The sequence below is a fragment of the Etheostoma spectabile genome, chromosome 4 (genome assembly GCF_008692095.1).
Source record: "Etheostoma spectabile isolate EspeVRDwgs_2016 chromosome 4, UIUC_Espe_1.0, whole genome shotgun sequence".
Lineage (NCBI taxonomy): Eukaryota > Metazoa > Chordata > Actinopteri > Perciformes > Percidae > Etheostoma > Etheostoma spectabile.
In genome coordinates, this window is record NC_045736.1 from 28,707,081 (window position 1) to 28,727,994 (window position 20,914).

General features: G+C 40.6%; 1 protein-coding gene across 19 annotated transcripts in view; it reads left to right on the plus strand.

Moving 5' to 3' along the window:
- Window positions 1-1,085: 1,085 nt before the first annotated feature.
- The window catches only part of chl1b (cell adhesion molecule L1-like b), a 65,807-nt gene continuing 45,978 nt past the window's right edge, over window positions 1,086-20,914 (plus strand). For 5 of the 19 annotated variants that reach the window (XM_032513506.1, XM_032513500.1, XM_032513501.1 and 2 more), the window contains exon 1: window positions 1,091-1,456. The gene's annotated coding sequence lies outside the window, so the exon portion shown is untranslated. Of the gene's footprint in view, window positions 1,457-1,602; window positions 1,697-20,914 lie in introns of those variants that run through there. The other 14 variants (XM_032513491.1, XM_032513499.1, XM_032513496.1 and 11 more) reach the window with 8 other exon arrangements.

Below are 20,914 nucleotides of genomic sequence, written 5' to 3' on the forward strand. Positions count from 1 at the left end.
TGTGTTTAGCCACTACAGAGCTTCGTCCTATCAGCAGCAGTTGGTAGATGTTTTAAGCCGCCAATAGGTGACTGGGAGCCGGCTACGGGCACCATGGTGACCGTCCTTTCAGGGGCCATGGTAGTGGTAGAGGAGAAGGGAGTGTCATGCGGTGTTTAGGTAAGTGGGGTGGCTGTGGCTCAGTGGTAGAGCGGTTACCTGCCAATCAAAAGGTTGGTGGCCCTGCACTCCCATGTTGAAGCTTCCTTGGGCAAGACACTGAACCCTGAGTTGTGTGACTGTGTGTGAGTGTTTATTGGATGAGCAGACCTTGTATGGCAACCTCAGCCGCCATGTGTGAATGGGGAATGTTTCCTGTATGGTGTAAAACTGCTACTATAAATACAGCACAGTAAAGTTTAGGAATAAGATCGTGGTTTAGATCAAAACCCTCCCGAGTTTCCTGGGTGAAAATGTTTTCTTTCAGCCAGGAAGTGAACTCTGCTAACCGGCTTGAAAGCGTTACGTTTTATGTTGACACCACATTGTGCTCCATTTTGAGATTATTTTCCATTGTATATTAACGTTCATAAATAAATGTTTTGGCACGCATGAACAAGTGGCACTATCCCATGGTATTGGATCTGTATTGGATTTAATTCTTGCATGTGTTGTTGTGCATGATCACTTATATGATACAGGATAGTGCTTTGGTCAACTGTCATTGGTAAAATAAATAGATTTTAATAAAATCTAAATAGGCTAATACATATAATTAATTGAAATTTCAAATGTAACTCAAACCAAAACTAGTAAAAAAATAACTATATAGGCCTACTCCAATAGGGATATTACCATAGACGGATTAGTGTATGGATATTAGGCTACCTTCAGAATATTAGGTGCTACGCAATGGAAAGTAATGAACATCAGCAAGTAGCCTATCCCAAGTTAACTACTGAGAATAAAAAGAAAGAAAACTTATCAGCCTAGTCTACATCACGCCAACAATCTAGGCTACTAATTCGTCTTATCCACATTTGAACAGTTTAGTAGCCTACATCCCCTGTTCTCCGCCTCCTCCCACTAAAACCTGCTTCTTCTGAAGCTTGGGAATAATGTCACTGTTTAGGGGGCAGGGGAGCGCTTTAACCCGGTCACAACGTGGGGAGGTTGCTCACGTTTCTTTTTTTGCGTTGCCATGGGGTTTTGTAAAACCTATTGACTGCGATAGGGTCCCTTCTTTTCTTTGAGTCTGTCTTTGTGGAGGAGGAGGAAAAAACCGCTATTACTTTTTCTTACAGAGGCGGGGGGAGTGATAGTAGCATCCAAGGGAGGAGGGAGGTAGCCTACTCCGGTACAGACCAACTGCGAGGCGAAGCGGCGTTACGTGAACAGTGAAACCCTCCTGTCTCTTCCAGCGGTGGAGAAAATTCAACTTTCTGAACGGCTGCCACGACATGAGTTACATCTGAAGGTGAGTTTTCACAATGTCTGTGTTTTCATGTCGCCTGAGAAAAAAAGAGAGAGTATATTTTCACATTTTCTCCCTGTTAGTTGTGGCACTTGTTACACATTAGAGCTGGCTTTGAACACGGAGCTCTCACTTTATAGGCTACTGTGATTTGTGAAGGCACCTGCACGGACATATTGCTAGGCTACTCGTGGCAGGTGGTTGAAAAATTTAAATTGAAAAAAATAGGGAATTTACGTAAAGGTAAGTGTAAGTCAACGACTGCTGTGAAAATAGGCTGTCTTCAGTTTTTCATGAGTGGAATAATAACTACGTAGACTAAGCTACAGTTTAGTCATAACCAGTGCTGTGGGAGATGAACCAGTGGAGGGCTAACATAGCTTAACCAGGTATAAACACACTTTGCAGAGGCAGAATTCTCCCTCTTTTTCACAGAAGATATTATCATGAAGATTTTAAATGAATTAAAACTAGGCTACTTGATGCAGGGGTAGGTTGCCAGAGTTGGTAAGTACGAATAAATGTCACTCTGATAAGATAGTTAATTGTTTTCCCTATTTATATGACTGCCTGTGATGTCTAATAATAATCACTGACTGGAGATCACACTCTGTCATCCGTACCACTACACTGCCCATTACACAGGGATGATCTCAGCCTGCTTATCACTGGCTCGCATGCCAAATACTGAACCGCAGAACTGAATCATACCTTGTCATCTAATGTAGTGAATAGCATTATCACATTCTCCATTGGCAATACATGCACATTTCATATTGCATGTGATGTGCCAGGCACATAGGTAGTTCTGTTTGGTAGGAAAATGCACAAAAAGACATCTGCGTAGGAGCACTGCTAATTGTTGAACTACAGTAATTAATTGTACCCAGATTGTAATGTAGGCGACAGTAGAGAAAGTGTATGCCATCTCAGCTGACATATTATTGAACTGGAAAAACCATTGTGGTATAGTATGGCGCCGGAAACAGCACTAAAAGTCTATTATGGTTATTTTGCTCTAGAGAATAAGAACGATTTGTTTTTTCGTCTTAGCTGACACCTCTGACAAAGCACTAACCCTAACATTGCATTTTAGAGAAGAAAAAAACAGTTGTTTTCACAAACTACATCCTCTTTCTTTAATCCCTAACACTTGAGTAAAGGGCTCTTCATTACACGCATTTCTGTTGCACAAGGGGGAAAGCGTGCATGACAAGATTAGAATGAGTGATGAGGCGTCAATGAGTGTGATTAAAACCACATTATAGTGAGATTTTAATCAAAACATTGGGGTTGTGGTTACCTATAACTTTGGTAATTGATCAAGATGTGGATGGAGCAGTTGTGCATCAGGCTTGTGTGCTTGATGTGTTGCATTTAAAAACATATATATATTTCACATGATTAACATAGTGACTCCCTCAATATGAATATGTACAAGGTATGCAGATTTTTCACACAGTGTTTGGAAGTGCTGTAAATTCAAATGCTGGTTTCCTCAGTGTTGTTGTTCATTGTCTCATCATAGATTATGCCTTTGAGGGAATCCCAGGAAACAGAGAAACAGTTGCATAGTTACCCATAATTTAATAATTGTATTTCTTTTGATGCTTTTCTTTTGTTGTTCAAAACAAAATCATCTTGGCCTATATTGTCTGTAACACAGTTTGTGGTACATTTTCCAAAAAAAATGAAGATTGTGGTAAACACCCTCCAACTGTCACTCCTAATAGAACAAGAATGAGTAGTGCTGCTGCTCCTAATAAGGATCCAGCTGTTGCCTTATGCTAAACGCAAAGACCTTCTGAAGGTCAGACTGTCATTAGCAAATGTAATCATCTCAAACTGCTTTTTAGGAAGAGGAGATCCTATTTGTGTTGCCCCCTGTTCATCCCATCAGGCAAAGACATAGGTCTCCAGTATTCGTAGCCAGAATTAGCCCAGATCAGGTAAGTTGGCTGAATTTTATTTCTAGGCCAAAGACAAGAGCCTCTAATGGCACTTGTCATCACACGTGGTCCCCAGCCTCTCTGTATTCAGGGCAGTGGTGCTTTGTGTCCAGAAGTAGGTCGAATGCTTCTCACCAAACAATTTGAGCAAGAGCCAGTAATTGGACAAGCAAAGTGTCGACCATCTCCCAGCCGGTCCATGTCAGCCAGTCCTCTCACCACTTAATATGCAGCTCTGACCAGACGCATTTCATGGACCTTTTTCATCCGTTTAATCATTTCGATTAGAAAATGCAGGAAACAGAGCATTCTTTGTAGCTGCAGATGAACTCATTCTTCACATGTTAATGGCTGCCATACTCGGCTACTAACAAACATCAGCTCATATGTTAAGAAACAAAGAGTTTTTTTCAGGGAACTCGATTTTATTCATGTAGCCCAATATTACAAATTTTCCTCAAGGGGCTTTACCAACTGAACGGCAAATGACACCCTATATCCGGATAAGGAAAAAGTTACCCAAAAACGGAGAAAAATAGTGAGAAAAAAATTGAAGAAATCTCCGAAAGTGCAACAGAGGAGGACAGACAGACATGCAATAGAACAGACCAACATAGTAAAAGTACAGTATGGACAATCAGGATGACAACATAGATGGATATATAGATATAGTTTGATATACATTATAGATAGATTTTAAATGTGAATAATGCGGATCTGGAAGTATGTCGAGGAACTCAAAGTGTCGTCAAACAGACCTGAGATACATTATCTATTCTTCACCATGGGGACCTGGAATCTCCTGGCGGATGAAGATCCAGATCAAAGCATCTGGTATGAGGCACTGACAGACAGGAGAGAGAGAGAAAGAGGTCCCCGGACGGAGAAGCCTGAATGAAAAGAGAGTACAAGTAGGAAAATCTAGAGAGAGACAGAGGGAAAGCGAGAGATAAAGAGAGAGCAAGCATAGAGCTTGTGGGACACAAACAAGCAGAGGGTGAGAGAGAGGCTGTGGGTTTCAGAAAGTGTATTCTGGTCGGCAGGACAAACATTGAACCCTGGTAGCAGGTCTGAAGTAATCAAAGAATAATCAACTAACTGAAAGTTAATATGAAAAGATGAGTTTTAAGTTTGGATTTAAATGTGTCAACAGAGTCAAATTGTCTGGTGTCCTTTTGGGAGAATTTTGAGAAGAAATGGCCTTGCAGTGTACTGACTTCTTTTTAACTTTGGGGACAGGAGTCCTGTATTCTGAGAGCGGAGAGCACAGGATGGAATATAAGGTTTAAGGTGCTCAGACAGGTATGAAGGTGCATGCCCATTTACACTTTTCTACATCATCAAAAGCCCCTTGAAGTCTGTTCTGACATGGATAGAGACCCAATGCAGAGAAGCTGCAGCATTCTGGACTTTTAGTACTTTTAGCACACATATTGAAGCTCAGTCACACAGACGAGTGATACAAACACCTGAGCTCACACCTTGCTTTGCTGTGTTTATCTCCTGCACAAGCATCACTTGTCTTGCATTGCCAGACCCTCCTCCACAGCACTGCGGAGGAGGGTCTGGCTAGTCCACACAGCATTCTAGGATTAGAGAGAAACGTGCTCTGGTTTATTAACATTTCTTTAAACCAATCACCTCGGGAAGGAACTTGTTTTGGTGGGACGTGTACGCAAAAGAAAACTCAGATTGGACAGATAGTCTAGCTAGCTGTCTGGATTTACCCTGCAGAGATCTGAGGAGCAGTTAACCATAGTCCACATAATTAGGAACATAGTTTAAAATTCCAACACGAAGAAAGCATAAGATAACAGGACATCCGGACAAAAAAAAGAAGGCCATACTGCAAAATTGTCGGTGGTACCGGCTCAATCACGGAAGTGGAAGGTTGTCACATCAAAAACTGGCAATATGTTCAGAGGCGGGAAGTTCATTGAAGATGTGGAAGATGTTTTATCAGTATAGGTGTGTGTTTTCCATGCAACAGACATGTAAGCACTTACAGTATGTGTGCAGTCTCTTGTCTTGTGTACACGAGAGAGGTAGAGGTTGAGAGTAAAAAGGAGAAAGGGAGACACACTGAGAGCCCTTTCTTCACCTGGCCTTTAGGAGTGCAGAGAAAGAAAGATGTATCAAGATTCAGCGTGGACCAGGTTCCCAGCCTCAGTGATACGTGGGGGCATTGTTGAGCGAGGAGAGACTGGAAGCTGTATTTTCTTATACATTCCATCTGCAAATTTGTGCTTTTAATCCACTTTAAAACGCTTGTCTGCGTCTTATCTGTGCTCGGTCTGTAGTAGATGCATCTCTTATCGGCATAAGCAATGTAATACCAGGCTCTAATTGTCTCTGTCAGATGGAATCTGGAGTATCAGATGGCTTTTAGAGATTAGAAAAAGCAGTCTAACAACAGTGAGTAGGAATGTAATGCTGTTTGAGATGAATTGTCCATTTACGCTTCCTGGTTCTCACCCTACCTTAAACGTCTTGCTGGTGGTAATGAAAAAAACAACGATATAATGATTTTTAGGAAAAGTTCATCTTACAGTTGTGTGAACAGTTAAGCAGATCCGTGGATATAAAGTGTAAACCTAAACTGTAATAATTACAGACATTGCACTGATACAAGGTGGTGTTGAGATGTTAAGAGTGGGTTTCCCTGAGTGGCTGGCAGACGTGGCAAAAAGGTGTGGAGCCTAGCAAGTACCCTGGCCATAATTGAGGTTCAGCTCAGGCTCCAGCACTACACGCAATTACACTGACGACTCGTGCTCCCCGTGCTGCAGGCAGAGTTGAGAGTACTGCAGCGCCGGCGTACCTGAGCCCTCCTCTTTCATGTTTGTCACCGATGGCAGCCAGAAAGGAACATTCTAGCCAGTAAGTTCTGGAAACGTGTTTGGTTACATGAAATATTCATTTCGTTGTCTGCTCTCTGGCAGTTTGCATATTTATTCACCAGTATTTTTTTTTTCTGATACCTGTGACTGAGTTCAGAGGAGAGATAGGGTTGGAAGTGATTCCCTCCATGCTTCCTCTGATGGGGGATGGGGGAGGAGAGGACTTGCAAAGATAAGAGGTGCTGATCAGCAGAATCAGCCTTTATTTCTTATTTAACAGGCCACTGCATCATCAGGGCCACTGGGCGAACATGATCAATGGCTTCTCGCTACATAGACAATTAATCAGTAAAGTAGTTTTTTTTTGTCTTCCATAGTGCCTTGTGTTTACATGTCATCATTAAAAAAGAAAAGAAAAAAGATTGCTTGGGTATTGTTATGTCCATTTGACAACATTTACACACATTCTCCACTTGTTGTGTAATTATCCTTTTGCTCCAAGCTGTTTGTGAATTTGTTTTTAATTGGACTTTTTCATCCTCTATTGGATTCAGTGCAAAGACAGTGATGTGCATTGCTATTCAGCCTCATATGGGTTTAATATTGTAATTTTTATGTTTAAATAATCAAATTAGATCATGCTCACATGAAAACCATAACCATCAAAGAGAACCAGTTGTGTTTTTATGTGAAGAATTGTAACCCCACTGTGTATTGCTGTCAGCTTCAAACCTGTTTTCCAATTGTATTGTTCCCATTCTTGCAGATTTATGAAACTGCTGTTGAATCACAGGGTACATATCATCTAAATTCAATGTTTATGTTAAAAACCTTGGTGAAAAGGGCAACACAACCATAAGATTCTCCAAGGCACAACAAACATGATATTTATGCCTCATAGAGTCAGAAGTTATTGCCCTTAAGTCACTGCTGGGATACAGGGATGATTTCCATTTCAATTGCGGGCTCAATTTGGGATAACTCATGCATACAGAGGTAAGGCGAACAAAGAACGTTGGAATAAAAGTGACAAATGTAGAGAATGGAATAGAGGAGCGCGGTATCATTGGCTTTGTGTCCCATGAAGGGTATTGTGTATGGCTGCTTGGATAAGGTTGCAAGGGGACTCCTGGGACATGGAAGTGAAGGGCACCAAGAATGAAGGAGGACACATGTGACAGGCAGGGGACACAGAGGACGTACCGGGACAGAAAACACGCCTTATACTATGATGCCATGATGCTGTATTTGCAAGTTCATTTAATGGAATGTCCATCACGGTTTCCCACATCCCAAATTGCTTCTTTTGTCCAAACAGCAGTCCAAAACCTCATTCAATTTACAATCTTATAAAACAGATATGCAGTTGATTCTTGAATCGATTTATTTCCCCGCAAGAAATTTTGTTAATCCATAAAACACAATTTGCACACATAACTATATGGAATTACATTGGTCATCTAGTTGGCCTTTCATTGTTATGATGGTGCCACGGTCATGGATTCGTAATAGTGTTTGGTAAGACCAAAATTGTGAGTATCAAAAACTATAATACTTAATTCTTGTTATAAGTTATTGGTTTGCTAACTTTAGACTTTATTTTATCCATGCAAAGTTATTCAATGGCGTATTCTTCTCCTATATGTATTTAAGAAGTTGGCTTCTTTTGGGACATAGAATAAAGGGCTCTGTAGAGGAACAAGCTACAGCCACGCTAGCTTTAAGCTAAACAATGCATCGTTAAGCAAAGCTAACAATTTTGTGTTTTGCGGTTATAATGTTTACTATGTTCAGCACTAGCACTAGCGATTGCCATAAGTTATGCAGGTTTTTGGTCATGAACCAAATTATTGGACCAGGGAAACTGTTGACCTGATGGTCCCGTTAGAAAATGGAACCCCAAAAGTTAAAACAATTCATCCTGAATGCCTGCACCAAATTTGAATTTTTTTCTAGACATTTCACCACAAATAAGAACCTCACAGTGGTGCTAGAAGTCAGGGGATCAGGATTATTGGTAGGCGTTATTATCTGGGGACTATTAATGTTATTATTTACACCTGTGCTTTCCCTGTAATGACATTCCAACATGTCTGCTGTAAAAAAGATCAATTACACTCAGGCAGCTCATTCTGCTCTCTGTTTACTCATAGTACAAACTTTAGAAAATCACTCACCAGTATTGTTTCAAAATGTCACACTAAACCATACATTCATTTTGCCAATTCAAAAAAAACAAACGTCAAACAATATGTTGTGGTACTAAACAAATGTGTACTTCATTTGTGTGGGATACTATATATCCCTTAAGTGCTGTAGCAGTCTGTCTGGAAGCAGGTGAGTCAGTGTGACAGGGTATGCAGTGAGGGCAGCAGTGCTCTATGTCCACATCCCCCCCCCCCTCCAGGGACCTCATTACACTGTGTTGGGCTCTGTTGGGTACTGTAAGTGGACTGCTGGGAGTCCCAAGCCAGTGCAGGTCCATGTGTGTTGATTTGGTGTGAACTTGTGAGCCTGGTTTCTGCTCTGCATAGTAAGAAGCTGTTTACTGGCCCAGTGAGGCCCGGAGTCAAGCACAGCACTATCCTCCAAATGGAAGATTAGAGAGCAGATTAAGCATGATTAGAATCATAAAACTAAGAGGATGTGACAATTTGCTAAGTGGGCTAACACATGAGCGAGTATTATAATCCTTTTTAGTTTTCTGTTGCCACAGTTGCATTAATTCATTTGTACCAAATTGTCATTTAGGTCCGTTGATTGCGAGAATGTGCAGAGAACAAGTGACCTTTTCCTCCTAATGTGGATACAAGATTTTATAGACCTTTAATCACAATATAAAACTTAAAAAGAGGTAGCCTAGTCCTAAAGCATTGTTCTGTTATTGGCCATTAGGTACACCATTTTAGTGTTTTGCTCCAAGGACATAGCAGCTGTTTTTATGTGTCTGTCTTTTATGTAATTTCCTCATGACTAAAATATTCAGGAGTTTTTAATGTTGTGATAGTTTGTAAAAGTCTTTGCAGTCGTCCTTTAGGGTCCTCTTCATAGAGCCAGAACTCAGCATGTCTATTTCTTAATGTACTCACCCCTAGATACAGCAAATGTTGAGTGAAAGAATCTTGCCAAGCTGGTACGAATCCAAATGAATTCATCAGCTTGGGGGAGCTCCACTCTCCATTTTTACAAGTATGACCCGCAGACCACCAGCTATGAACTGCAGACCTTCTTGACCTCATTACTTACTTACAGCTCCAAACGTTTTAGGTAAAACCGAGAATTCTTGCAGAGCACGTTTTTATGGCCTCATATCAGATTGCAAACAACCTCTTGTAACATTTGCTGCGGTGTACAGTGTAGTTCTAATGAGTATCAGGGGGTTATTTTACCGGTAAAATGAAACCAGTTACAGGGTTTTATTCTGGTTAAGTTAAGTATTATTGTTGAGGCTTCAAGAAAAAAGCGATTTTCTAAATTACTAAGCATTTTTGTCACAAACAGACTTATTTAAACACACGAGGGCTGTGGTAGGGGTAAATACTATCTAATTGCATTTTAATGCTGGCTTTCCTTAAGATAGTTACGAGAGTAAGGCTAATTCTAAGTGTAGTGCTCATTTTGAAATGCCATCCACTGTAATTGGAATTATTTTCCTTTTAGAAAATAGCTTGTAAACACAGTAACACAGCTTTGTACTCCTTTTTAGGGGCCAGTGTACAATAGTACATAGAATACAATATACATTTACTTTGCTAGCTTTTGTAAATATTGCGTATTTGGCTTTGTTTGTTGTAGTATAGAAAATAGATTACAACAATAAAATAGTTGCACTGTTAGACTGACCCAGTCTAAGTTCCTTCTACAGGTTTGTCTTAAATTAGCATCCATGTCTTATTTTTTTACAGAAATAATGCTACAGGGTCTGCCATGACCCCAAGTGTAAGAAAACATTTAGTTGTGTTTTATGAATTAGGTTTTTCTCCAGAACAGAAAGACAAATACAGTCTGCCACAGAGGCAATGCCTGATTAACAGCCAAATGCTAATTTACTAGGCTGGAAAATTGCAGTTATGTTTGGGCAAAGAAACATGTGTTTATTTCCGATTAATCCTGTGGATATTGAAAGGACTTTATAGATAAAAAAAAATTGTGTCCTGCAGCACGGTAATACGTTCTTTTGGCTTGCACATTCATCAGTGTAGAATCCTATTATCTAGGTTTGCAATTGTATTGTCTTACAACGTTGTCTTAGGCAGACTTTACACATTATCTTATGCTTAAAGAACAAATAGGAAGCGGACAGACTGATCCTCAGCAGAATGAATAAAATGGCAAAACAGCAGACATCTGTAGGCTATTGTAAGAATATGGATTAAATCTGGTTTGGGTTTACTACATTCTGCAGTAGTTCAGGCCATGGTTCAGGTTAAAACAAAATCCACATTGGGCAAAGCCAAAAAATATAGCTCCATCCAAATCCCAAAGTGTGTGTACAGTATGAACAAACCCCACACTATTTCAGTGTGAGAGCTTTGCCAATTTGAAATGGTAGAAAGCCTCGGAGCAATGGCTTTGAGAAACAAAAAAACGATCAATAGAGGTGATCCTAGAGAAATCCGACTTTGACATCCTGAGTTTCAGTCTGGAAATGCTCCCATCAGTCTTCATGTGACAAATAACACAGGCGTTTTTGCCTGGATAGATTCTCACTTCTCTGTGGCTTTCCGCTGACCCGTCCAGTTTCCTGTGGTGTGTCACAAGCTATAGGCAGTCGTCTTCCCGGTAGAGACGTCATGGTGGTCCTCTGTTGTGTGATTCCACTTCAGCACCACCACTCCTTGAGATACGGTAGTGTAGGCAGCGCGTTGTCTTAACCATTGACATTTGCATTTAAATTGACTTCATGCCGCCGTGATTTATTTTCTTGAGAGGGTGACCAAGTTTTGTCGGTGGCTTTGCCTCTAATTCTCTCGCAACTGCCACAAGTATGATAACATAAGCAGAGTTATTATTCATTGAAATTGTAGTCTAACTTTATTTCACAGTGTGCTCTAGTATAGCCAAACGCCAGCCACAGACCACTTGTGCCTCACAAGGTCTCTCAAAACAGGAGATTAAATTTTAGTCCATCATGCATGATGGATTTTCTTATGAATTAAATGTAGTTAAGAAAAAGTATGTTGTCGCATAGGAGAGAAAATACAAAATTGTGTTACTATGAACACTGAACATTTTACGCACATTTCTAGAACTAAAGTAAATGCCCCAACTGTTGTTGTTAACAGTATGGGGCTCTTTTGACACTCTATTGCAGGTTGAAGTGTAATGCATACTGACATTCTCACAACTTTTTATATGTAGTCCTATGCTAAAATGGGTCTCAGTATCCCCTGTAGCTCCAGTGGCACTAAAGGGGAATAAGACTTGTTTAACGTATGTTTTCAAATATAGCTATTAATCAAACTCCCTTTCGAGTCCTTACAAAAATTGTCAAACAAGAGACTGCCAGCTCTGGAGAAGTCATGATAATTTAGGGGGCCATGGGGCACATGGGATGACAGTTTGACACAGGATGTTTGCAGAGATCACCTCGGAAAGCATATATAATTGACACCATTAGCCTTGAGGTCTGTCAGTTTTGACAGCTGATGAATTCACGTGTGCCTTCCCCCCGCTACAGATAACAAATTCATACCTACTGTTTTTTAACCATTTTACACCTCAGTAATCCCTTTCTAACAACCACTCGCCCCAGCTGAGCCACAGTTTTCACCCTGTGTCATGGATTTGTGATTACCCTTTTCAGAGTGTGAAGTGGGCGAAGCACTGGCCAACACGCCCTCATGAAAGTCTGTCTACAAGTCTGATTCCCGCAGGGTGCGCATTCTTGTCTTCTGGTTGAACTGGGGCTGTATATGCCCCTTGGCTCTACTGTGTAGTGTAACTCACCTGCTGTTGAAACATTTGGATCATATCCCTGAGCACTGAGCAGTCCCTGGTTCACCATTTGCAGCCAAACCAACGTAACAGATGGCTTTGCGTCTTCATGTGGTTCAGTGGAGGAGGTGTGGAGAGTTTGAAGGTTACTGGCAGGTCTTCTTCCGTTGTTCCGTGTCGAATGTCAGTACTAACACACGGGGGCCTTTTAATACTAGACCCCCTCTTTTTCTTCACCACCTGCAGTGTGATGGGATTTTAGCTGGGGTCATAAGTGTGCCAGAAGCACTGCTATTAACCCTGCGCATTGTGCCTTTCTACGAAGGGCAGTCCTCTGGCAGACCCTTCCTCTGTTCATAAAAGAACAGACTGCATTCCTTCCAGCGATCATGGACATACTTTGCTGGCTCTCAAAGAACCTTCATGCAGATTTTGCAACAGTGGACACTCTTTTCTTCCCATTTACACAACACTCATTTTTCAACCCTGTTTAGACCAAAGCGGCTCCTCCATTTGGGTTGGTTTTAGCTATCTCAGTAATGAAGTAAACAAGATCCTTCCTTCCTATTCACTGCACGACCACAGTGTAAAGAACTATTCAAATAGAGTAACAGACAATGAGACTTCTCCAGTGTGTGTTGGAGTGTGTCTTAACTTCACAAAGAGAGACTGATGCTCAGTTTGTAAGTTGACAGAACATCACAGTGAAGAGAGGAGGATTTTATTTTTTTTACAGCAATCACAGCAAAACATCACAGCAGTGGTAAATTGACCTGCTGCTTTGGGGAGATGTAAAGTACTTCAGGGGATGCTGTTTGCACTTTTTATTTACACACTGTGTCAGCTATAACAACACTTGAGAAAATTCTATACTATTTCTCATACTATGTAGACACCTCATTCACATCGATGTCACTCAAAAAATCTTAAAATGTCACAGTTATTTACTAATTTGTAAGTTATTTACTTATCTGTAATTCCAGCACGTTCTCACTCGCAACTCGTCAAATAGGCTACAGCAGCTCTCAGCCCTCTGGCCCTCAGCGTCTAATACTGACGCACAACCCACCCTTTAGCGTTTGTTTAAGACCCACCAGGCTTCGACTGCTGCACTGTGAGATTACGTAGAATAAAGAATGTCAACGTCTGCTGGGTTAAATAGCATCAAAGTTGTTGTCAGGGTGGAGGGATGGGTCAAACAGACTCCGGACGTTCACCCAGGAGACCAACGTTTGTATCCTGCGTGAAACAAAAAGTAAACCTCCTTATTTGAACTCAAACCACAATCTTTTCCTAAATCTAACCAAGTTGTTTTGTTGCCTAAATCTAACCGTATCCTGCATGTTGCAATTTACGCCAAGCTGTTGTATGTGACGAGTTTGGAGTGAGAATGTGGGTATGGTCATTGATACACATTGATACTGGCTGGTGTTAGAGCTGCTATCTAAATTCTCTTCAAAAATAGGAAAAAATATTAAGAAAAATCTATTTGCTCTGGATCCTTCTACATCATTTTGTGAGTGCATGCTTAAAATACATGTGGTGTGAGGGATGAATATCAATCTACTGTATAGAGACTGTCTGCAAGTTGATTCATATTGTATTGCTGGAGAAGCATAGTTTTGCCAGGGGTGTATATTGCCAGTGGAGTCACGTCTATCTGTCTCTTTTCTGTAAATTGTGAAATGGGGGGCCAATACTGATGAAGCCAACCATAAGCAAAGCTCTAGGTGGGGGATTCCATTATAACGCTCAGCCTGAAAAGACCCCACACTGGCTCCAATAGGAACCAGAGGGGGATTTGTTTTTCTCAATAAGTGGTAAAAAATGGTATCAAAGTGCCCCCCCCCACACACACACACACATACACACACACACACACACACACACACAGAGGGGCTGATTTATATGTCGGCACATTTCCAGTTTCCAGCTGCTGTGTTATAAAGCACAAGGTGGGGCCCTTAAACTGATGGCATAGCTTTTCTTTTCTGTCACTGTCAGTAAACAATACCCAGTTACAAGGCCGGGATTGGCCACTGCACTCAGCTGCTTGGATTTTTTTTCTTTACTCTTTAAAACAGAGGATTCAAGTATCATGACATACAGTGTAAAACATAAACATGAAAGAGAGAGAGATGGAGAAAGGGAAAAAAAGGTTTGATCAAAGTGGTATGTGCTTCAGTGCATCAAAAGGATATTGTTCTGAGCCATTTGGTTCCTGCCGTGACCCATTAAATGCAGCAAGGCTACAATCTACAGAAAAAAACGTTGGAGAATCCTTCCCTGTCTGACCAGAGCCGGAGAGCTCTGGTGCCCAGAATGCACAGCGCAGCAAGTCCACAGCCATCATCATTAGAGCTATGCTGCTGTGGACACTAATGGCTGTCCCCATTCTGCTGCCTCTGCACATTCAGAGGGCTCATCTGAGACTTCAGGGTGTGAACACGTGAATTAATTCAAGAGAGATGAATTCATGGTTCCTGTCCTTGCTTTAAAGCAGGCTGCAGGACGTAGAAACCTTTGTATCAAATAACCATGAGTGCATTAGTGGTGACGTCCTCTTTCAACCACCCTCAAATCTGAAAGCAGGCTAATTGGAGAGTTTGTTCTCATTTATCTTCATTTAAAGGCTGGAGAAGATGGCGGTGTTTACTGGTTTCAATATTGAGAAGGGGGGAGCGGGGAGGAGAAACAAACAGTGGTGGCAGTGTTAAACTGGGGGATGGGGCTGGTAAAACTGATGCGCTGTGGATGTGTTATTCCTGGACTCCTAATTGCTTTTTAGGATTTCAAATAGCCATATGAGCACCTTTTTTAAACAGATATTATTCCAGCATCAAAAGGTTGGGAAGGAAATATCTGCATGCATGTTTCATGAAGATTCATCACCTCTTGTTCTCAAGAAAGTGTTAAATGCAATATTTGAAAATCAATACAGGGTCATGACAAGGCACATTCATCAAGTGTGTTTATTTCTTCAGTCATGGTGAAAAGCATTACATGGCTATCTTTTTCCAATTACATGCAAAGGCGGGCATAGTCTAAACCCCTTTCTGTTGTTTTTGTAGTGGCAGTATAGATTTTCAGCCACCCAAATGAACTCTTTACTGAAGAGCCTGCAGTCGTTCTGCTTTGCCCTTTCCTGGTTTTAGGCACAATCGTTCTATCCTTCAAATTTACACTTTACAAATCAATAAGCTTCCACAGTGATTTAACTCTCTGTGTCCCTTGAGAGCTTTTGGTCAATTGACTGTATATCATAGGTAGAATGAAATCAGTGTGGTTCCCTGTTGTCCTTGCCATTACACCGGCCGGCTAATAGATGTAATGGCAGGAACTGTATGTTTTCTTATGGCCTCACATATTTCTTTTGTTCGGTGTAAGCAACTTAAATGGTCTAACCAAACAGGATGAAAACATATAGTACTTGGTTTTCTTCTTAGTTTGGCTGGATTTAACCGGATTTTGCCTTGACATATTGCATGATTTATATTTGACCTCTGAATCCAATGTGATACCGGCAAGTGGGGCGTCATTGATGACGATTATGATCAATACTCATATTGCTGGAGATCGATCCCCCATATGGAGCAGTGGCTAGGATCCCCATTGCTGCTTTTTGGTTGGAGCATGACCAAAACTAGATAAAAAAAAACAATATAATAAATATTCTAAGGGCAATGTATCAGCTTGTATTTCTTTATTTATGATCATGAAAGAGTAGTGATAAAGAGCTGGGGGTTTTACAGCTAAAGAATTAACTTACTCTTTACGTTCTCATTTGTAATACGCTGCTCTGCCAACTCATTTATTGTGATACCAGTCTGTCTTCGTCAAGCCAATATCTGCCAATAATATCAGCCCCCTGCTTTATCAGCCTGACTCTAATTTTAGTTTTTAATCTTATTACCCTGATTCCTGACCAATATGTGTAATCTCATTAATTTTATGGAAATGGTAAAAACCAAACACACATAACTGACAGAAGGCTACAGTGACTTGTCCAAGGTAGCTTTGTTGAAGTTTAATCTCACAAAATGTCCTCTCACATGCTTGTCCTTGATAGCGTTGCGTTTTACAAATGCCAAGATACAGATTAAATGTGTTTCTGGACATGCTCGGAATTGGTATAAGGGTATTGAAATAATGTAGAAGGAACGTAGGTAGTTCCTCTTAAAAACACACATCATTCCTTAGCCATCTGCTATCAACTGTTTAGACTTTACTTTAGGCTAAATATCAGTATTGAATGTATTTATTGTAAAATAGAAACATATACCAACATTTGTCCTAACCTAACAACAAAGCCTTGGGTATATGAGTGCTCGTTAGATTTTTTAGTTCACTTGCATTTTAAGCAATTGTTTTTTTTATAATAACCTCATTCTGGATTAGCAGCTGAGTGCTCAGGCACTGCAGACAACTGGTGCGAGAGAATCAAAGCCCCCTTTTGAAAAGTGTATGCATGTTGCTAAGATGCAGTGTAGCAACCATTGTTCATCATTAGGCAGGACTGAGATATGCATTATGGATGATGTAGTCATTCTAAATGTAACACACAAAATGTTAACGGCTATGAGATGAAACAAAAGATGTCAGACAGTGAAGAGCCTGCCTCGGACTGACCAAAGGGCCTGCTGCGGCCACAGCATGAGATAGAATCAGATCAATCGAAGCCTTTGTTAATGGAGCCAACAACAGAGAGCAATTCTCCTTGGTCTATCACCAGGTTCCTAAAAAGGAACAAGGTGAGATCCATGAAGCATGTTTGCCTTCATGACTTGTTACATCTATAGGTATGTGAAGAAAGACTGAGTGCCAATTGAAGTGTAAATCGTAACTGTTTAGGGTATGTTAAAGGCACATGTGTTTCTGTTGGCCACGTGGTCGATTTTGTCCTCTGTCACAGCTAGAATAGGTCACAAATGAAGCACTGTCTGCTCCATATTGACTTGTTCTATTTGATCTAAACCCCCTTCAGTCACACAGCAACATTGTTGCGTGCAAACAACATTTAACATGTTATTTGGATCTGGATTCCATGTTTCAAACTTTGACCGGCACTTTGTACAGATGTTTAAAGGACAGGAAAATGGTAAAAATTTGTATTTATATATGTCCACATACAAATAATATATATATATATATATATATATATATATATATATATATATATATATATATATATATATTAGAATAGACTTAAAATGTTTCCTCAGAAACTCTACTGTCAAATGTTCTCCCCATGCTGTCCCAACTTCAAAACAGAGCAATTCCTAAACCTCCCTTTAATAGAGTCTTTCAGGGAGGCACAGGAAGAGGAACAAATGCCTCTATTCATTAGCGTCCAAAATGCTAATGCCTTCGGCTCTTAACACGTTTATAAGGGTTCCCATGTCACGACATGGCATAGTCCGCCCTAATGGGGGCTGGGGCCTGCATGAAAAAGGCAGACACATAACAGAACAAGAGAAATATGACAACAAGACTTCTGGTTTCCCAGGGAACTGGGCAGCGAAGCTCTGGGTTTTCCTTCTGGAAGATGCACGCAAACATGTTATGTCACACATGACGCATTTGAGGTTTCTATTCTTCACAGGGACTTTGGTCACTGAAATCTCTGTTAGGAGCCAAACATGGACCCTGACAATTAAAATATCTATAAAAGTTTCAAGCATTGTGGGGTTTTGTTTTTGTAACGGATCACACATCAGTGTAGTCATAGACTTTGTGGACTTGTTAAAGGGAAAAGAAGTGACCGAGAGGTAGAGGTAGCCATTCCAGTGGATAATATTGAATTCCAGTAAGTATGTGTTCCCTTATGTAAGTGATGGCAATACAAGGTTCTTTTATTGGAGAAACTTTCTGCAAGCAAATAAATTAGGGGCAAGCAGGACTTAGTGATTGCTTGGGAAAGTAATTACTCCTTATCTGTATGGGTGCTGAAAGGCAGTCTGTAGAGCCAGGCTCCAGGCTCCAGGCCCCTTTCGGATTGATACTATGTCAACTGCTCAAAAGGTATTTCTTCATTGACATTCTGGTCAACCTGTGAAACAAGTTCTATGTTTTATTGACCAGTTTGAATAATTAGACGTCAAACTTTTCTCTCAACTGGTAATTCCATTTTCAGTATGTCATTTCATGATCCAAAGCATACAGCTGTTTCAAACAGATAAAAGGTTGGATTGACGTACCGATTTGAAATTTGGGGGGCTAAGCACTGGTATTGAATGAGTACTCAGTATCAGCAGATCATAATTGGTATTGGCAGAGGAAAAGTTGGATCAATGTATCACTATTTTTTTGTAGTTATTTATATTTTATATTCATGTTTCCCACCATGTCTAAAGGCTGCAGTCCAAAGAAATCTTATACAACAGTTTGGTCAATTAAGTATTCTGCCATGAACAAATGGACTGCTATTGTGCCATGTCAACAATCACTTACCACTGCTTAGTCAATGGTACATCCTTATTGAAGACCCACCTTAGTTGTTATTGTTCCACAGTTCTTTTCTTATATAATAGTGAGTGCACACTGCATTTTCATCATGACATCATTGACATTGCTTCTAATCTGTTGATATATCCATCAAAAGACACAATTAGATTGAGGTTGCTGGCACTTCTGGTCACTTTTGTGTTGTTGGGGCAGCTCACAATGCATTGTGTTCAATCATCAGTTAACCTGATTATTCAGCTACCACATTGGGGGGGGGGGGCAGCTGTGTGCCCGGCTCGCCATCAGTCAACCTGTGCCTGGGATGTGGTTTAAACCACAAAACAAACCTATATTGCACCACTGTTTGAAGTAGCATTCAATACAGTACACCTTTTCTTTTCCTAGGCTATAGATACAGCAGCATGCTGACACTAATGATTTCATCTCCAGTTGCTTCCCTCACCCTGTCCCGTTGTAGTTTCGATTTTATGATTAAGCAAATTAGATTGTATCCCACTCAGTGCAGATGCTGGACTGCAGCTTAGAAGCTACAGTACTTGAATATATTTAGAACCTGAGGACACTAGCCTCCTTTTGCTCTAACCACTTGATACCTCTTGAGACCTGAATTAACCCCCTCTTTGCTGAGTTTAAATGCAGAGCTTTTTACTGCTAATACCTCTCAACCTCCCAAAGCTTGACCCTTTTTGCAGCATGTAACATTGGAAATTAAATGCATATTTTGCTTGGCTTTACCAGGGCTCCGTAGCTCCCATTTTTTTCTATGTTCCAAATTCTTAAAACGGGCTTCAACAAAAGTAATGCTTGATAAATAGATACATGAAAACTACAGCCAAGATTGCCACTTATGACACACAATCTGGACCCAAATTGTACTGATTGGTCTACAGAGGGGTACCATAATTGTCTCCTCTCATGCTTTGTCAGTAAGCCATGACACGCAGCCCAGATATGTCTGGAAAAGATGGTGTTGCGTGCTAACAAGATGCTATTTTTGATATTGAGGGAAAAAAAAACATTTGAGCTCTCTAATATTGAGAAATGATAGTAAATATTTTCCAATATTTTTTTATCTGTGTGTATTTGGAATATAAAAAAGGCAGGTGGTTCTCCTCTATGTGACTTCCAGGAGAACAAACAGCAGACCTCCACCCACACAGAAAACACAAAGCTATATTCTGTACTCAGGCAGAGCTTTTGATGTTAGCCTGACAAAGGCACAAACTCCGAAAAGACCCTTTCACTGGATTTTTCTAATGCCCTACGTGTCCTTTCAAGTTGTGAAAAGATAACTTTCAGGGAGTGCCTCGTGTTTCAGTTTGAAGCAGGGATTTGTTTCATTTGTTCGACCGTCCTTTCAAGCGGCACTGGCTCTTCAAAACAGTGAGAGCTTTAAGCTCTTGATTTGGCGAGACACTCCACATCTGTCATAATAGTTTGATGTTGGGTGGATTTTTCTGCATACATTGCTACATTGTCCTGTGGTTACATTTCTGGTTGTATGATTTGTTCCACATTTAAATCACAGCCCTTTACCACTGGTGCCCATGGCAAACAGGTAAGGTAATGTCGGAAATCAGACATTACCTCATCAATCAATATAACACACAACGAGAAACCTGTACCCGTTTCGCCCAAAGTCACTAGTCGCTGCTTTATGCTCATCCGTAAATGTCTCAGGTACTCTGTAAGTTATTAAGCTGTCTTGACAAGACACTGAATAATTTATATGGATTTTACGTTTTATAAGCCACTACTACCCTGAGCCACATGTTACCCATGATGTGATTTTCCTGGAACATAGGAAGCATACAAATATAACTAGACTCTGATAAGCACAATCCATCAAGTAAAGCCAGAAGGGATTGCATGGTAGTACAGTTCCTGGTGTACTTAATAGAATTGTGCCTGTGGGCTACTACACCTTACGTCGGCTAATTGGCTATCAAGAGAGGCTCTGAGAAAAATAGGACTACATGTTTCTCATCGTCAAAAATGAAAGACCGCTATGAAATGTGTTAGTACTGTGTTGAATGGCAGGTTCATTTAGATGGACATATTTTAAAGCAAATATTGGAGAATCAAGGATGTCCCGGTGTTGCTAAGGAAAAGGAACATACAGACAATATTGTGAGGCCACACACACTGAAGTAGACCTTCTTTTTATGTGCTCAGTGAATGGCCGGGAGGATAAAGCTTGAAAAGTTGTGCAGCCAGCCAATTGATGAGCGTGTCTGTGTAAAAACACACACACACACACACACACACAC